Genomic DNA, 3,894 nt, shown 5'->3' on the forward strand with positions numbered 1-3,894 from the left:
GATAACACATGTCCTGATGAGTATAACCCTATTATTGTAATGAAAATAAAACCATTTCAGAGGAATAAACAAATGGTGCCCAATGTCCAGAGAAAATTAAAATTATATTTGGGATCCCCATGGGATCCAGTACCAGTCCTTGGGTTGAAGTTTGATAGTTTCTTGGGAAGATAAAAGCTTAGTAAAACAAGGGGTTTGGATCCATGAAAAATATGATAATAATAGCAAAAGAAGAAATACTAAATAATGTTATTGATTTATAGTAGACACGAGAAAGGAGCAGATGGTCATTGGGAAAAAAAATATGTAGTCATTTTAGTAGATGACCCTTAATATGAATTCTATTTCTTACAACCACAGAACATCTACAAATAAATCTCTAGAAATACCAAAAAATTTCTAGAAATATAAGAAATCCTATAATAATTTTTTTTCTTGCAATAAAATTTAGGGTTAAATCTAAAGATAAGCAAAATTTTTCCAGCTCTTACATTGTATTTTAAAGGTTCTGGAGCTCCTTCATTCACAAAAGCAGACACTAAAATAAATACGGTCACTTTTTTTTAATATTACACTGTAAGTTACAAACCAATTTGGCCTCATTTTATTAATATTTAGATAGAGATCGTTTTTCAAATCATTTTATTTAAAAAATACTTGTTTTGTTCAACAATTATAGCAACATTTTTCTTACGAATAGCTTTCAGAATGAAACCATCTGACATGACTAGAACAATGAGGTAATTTTTTAGAATTGAGATTATCTCCACAATGTCTATTACATATTTTTGCAACTCAGCAAATTATTTCATTTCCTTCTCCCTCATATGGAAATTTAATCTAGGTATTTATTTCATTTTCGGTAACCTATTTGAAGAAAGACTATCCTTCAGTATACAGTATTACATTATGCATTCAAAACTGATACTATAAATTATGCATTCTAACAAAAAAATTATTAATGGTTTTTGGGGGGGGCAACCACGAAACCTCAACTGCCAGCAATAGAAAGTAATTTTCTCTGTTGCCCATCAGAAAGGAAAAGAAACCCAGACAGTGTGTTTAAACAGCATCCCGACACTTACTCTTTCACACATGTCACTGTTTACAAAAACAATGGGAAGATCCCAAAACGAGCTGGAAGTCTAAAGCACAGGCGTTATTTATTTATTTATTTATTTAGCTTTTACTCTTATTGGAATTTTTTTCTTTTATTTTTTTTTAAGTTTTTACTTAAATTCCAGTTTAAAAATGTGGATGAGGCACCTGGGTGGCTCAGTTGGTTAAACCTCCACCTATTGATTTCAGCTCAGGTTCATGAGCTCTGCACGGTCAGTGTGGAGCCTGCTTGGGATTCTTCCCCCCCCACCCCACTTCCTCCCTCTCCCATGCCCCCCCCCCCCGCTTTCTCCCAATAAATAAACATTTTTTTAAAAATATAGAATGCTTTACGAATTTGCATGTCACACTTGTGCAGGGGCCACGCTAATCGGTATCTTTCTAATTTTAGTAAATATGCTGCCAAAGCGAGCACAGGCCACCTTTAAACATCAGTAAACGGATACTTTTAAACTATGACTTGGCCCTTGAATGTTTTCCACTGAGGTCCATTTTAACATGCAGTTTGTGACATCAGATGAAAGGAAGTTTTCAATTTATTGTATTATATTGATGACAGAATTTGCCAGCTATTTTCCTCTGCTCTTGTTACTAGTACTCCCCCCAAATGGAGTATTTCATAATTATTTAAATCACTGAATGGAGGCTCTAACAACATTCCATCCTATTTAATATCACCTGAATTAGAGAAGAGGTCCTGTGAACCTTGGGAGGAATCTTTGTGCAGTTGGAACTGTGTTATAGAAAAGGGATTCCACCACTATTATAGGCAGGAGTAGAATGAGTGAGCATCCTGGCCAGGGTCATTCAGAGACATACCAGGTCAACCCAGAAATCCCAGATGAGAGAGGAAACCGTGAACTTGTTGAGCCGTCCATCCCTATGGTTGTGTGACTTATCTCCCCCAGCAGCACTTTTCAAAATTAGGAGGGTAGGTTCAAAGAGCTGATTATGTTTTTGCAGAAATGGTTCAACAGAACAAAGTCCACTGCAGTGGATGTGGGGTCTTGACTGGGTAGAAAAGAGTGGGGAGTGTGTGATAGATCACAGGATCGAGATTAGAAAAACAGAGCCACTAAGGAGATCCCCTGGGAGAACAGAGGTCCTCCCTTCCCTTCTATCACAGCCGTCACCATACAGTACTCCATCTCAAACAGCATAAATCTGGGGGCAAATGTGGTTCAATTTGCAGAACTGTTTTACAGAAAGCTTTTAATTTCTAAAAACATTTTGTATAAAATTCACAGAAAAATTAGTTATACATAGGCAATTCAGTATGGATTAAGATAAATCTTACTATAATTTCTTAGATTTTTGTTCCCAGCAATTACATTACATTTCAAAGTCTCAGAAAAATCAGACTTTATATCAAAACATCGCACCCAGGAGTGCCTGGTTGGAACAGTTAAGCGTCCAACTCTTGATTTGGGGCTCAGGTCATGATCGAGCCCCACATCAGGCTCTGCTGACAGTGCAGATCCTGCTTGGGATTCTCTCTCTCTCCCTCTCTCTCTGCCCCTCCCCCCTTGCATGCTCTCTCTTTCTCAAAATAAATAAGTAAATTTCAAAAATAAATAAATAAATAAGGGTGCCTGAGTGGTTCAGTTGGCTAAGTGTCTGACTTCAGCTCAGGTCATGAGCTCAGTTTCTGAGTTCAAGCCCCATGTTGGGCTCTGTGCTGAGAGCTCAGAGCCTGCTTCAGATTCTGTCTCCCTCTCTCTCTGCCCCTCCCCTGCTCATGCTCTGTTTTCTCTCTCTCTCTCTCTCTCTCTCTCTCTCTCTCAAAAATAATAAAACATTTAATAAATACGTACATACACACAAAAATAATAAAACATTCCAACCAAAAATATGAGCCTTTTCATACCCTATTTTTCAAATAGAATCCATCCCAATTCTGTTACAATTGTAGAGTAACTCATTTGTTTTGCTTTATTTTTATATGCACAGCAGTATTTCTCAATGCTAAGAATGAAAGTTTATTCACTACAGGATATTCTTATCTGCATTTTTTATCCTTAATACATTGATTCATACTTAAGTTCATACATGAAGGTAATATTCTTAAGACCCATGAATCTGTCCTCTGCCCTTTCTATTTTCCAGATTCTGACATTGGCCTAGTGTCTCTCCACAGTATGCAACAGGAAAGGATTTATTTTGTTTTGTTCTGAGTATTCAATATTTTTGATATGGTAGAGAATTTCAGGTAGAGTCCTAGTATCACTGGTGAAAATAAAACTGCTTCACAATTTTCTTTAATATTCCCATATGCTACTAGTAATGAGTGAAACATATTACTTTATACTGGGTTATTTAATCAGTGTAGTGGGTTGAATTGCGTCCCTCCTTCCAAAAAAGATATGTTCAAATCCTTATCCCTAATCCCAGGTATCTGTGAATGTGACCTTATTTATAGAGAAGGTTTTTACAGATATAATCCTTTTAAGATGAAGTTCTCCTGGATTGGGGTAAGCTGTGACCCCAGCGACTGGTGTTTTCACAAGAGAAAATAGAGGCATATTTGGATATGGAGACACAAAGAATGTATACAGGAAAGAAGGCCAAGTAATGATGGAGACAGAGACTTAAGTGATGCAGCTACAAGCCAAGGAATGTCAATGACTGCCTGCCCCCAGCAGAAGCCAGGGAAAAGACATGGAACAGATTTTCCCCTCACCGCTTCCAGAAGGAACTAATCCTGGCAACACTGTGATTTTGGACTTCTGGCTCCTGAACAATAAGAGAATATATTTCTTTTGTTTTAAGCCACTC

The 3,894-nt window shown here is 37.0% G+C and overlaps 1 non-coding gene across 1 annotated transcript; it reads right to left on the reverse strand.

Annotated features, from left to right (window-relative positions):
• Window positions 1-1,432: 1,432 nt before the first annotated feature.
• Window positions 1,433-1,534, reverse strand: LOC123607756. Its single transcript, XR_006716903.1, has one exon. It is a non-coding gene; the product is annotated as a U6 spliceosomal RNA (small nuclear RNA).
• Between the last annotated feature and the right edge of the window lie 2,360 nt (window positions 1,535-3,894).

This window comes from Leopardus geoffroyi, chromosome A2 (genome assembly GCF_018350155.1).
Source record: "Leopardus geoffroyi isolate Oge1 chromosome A2, O.geoffroyi_Oge1_pat1.0, whole genome shotgun sequence".
In the NCBI taxonomy this organism is placed as follows: Eukaryota; Metazoa; Chordata; class Mammalia; order Carnivora; family Felidae; genus Leopardus; species Leopardus geoffroyi.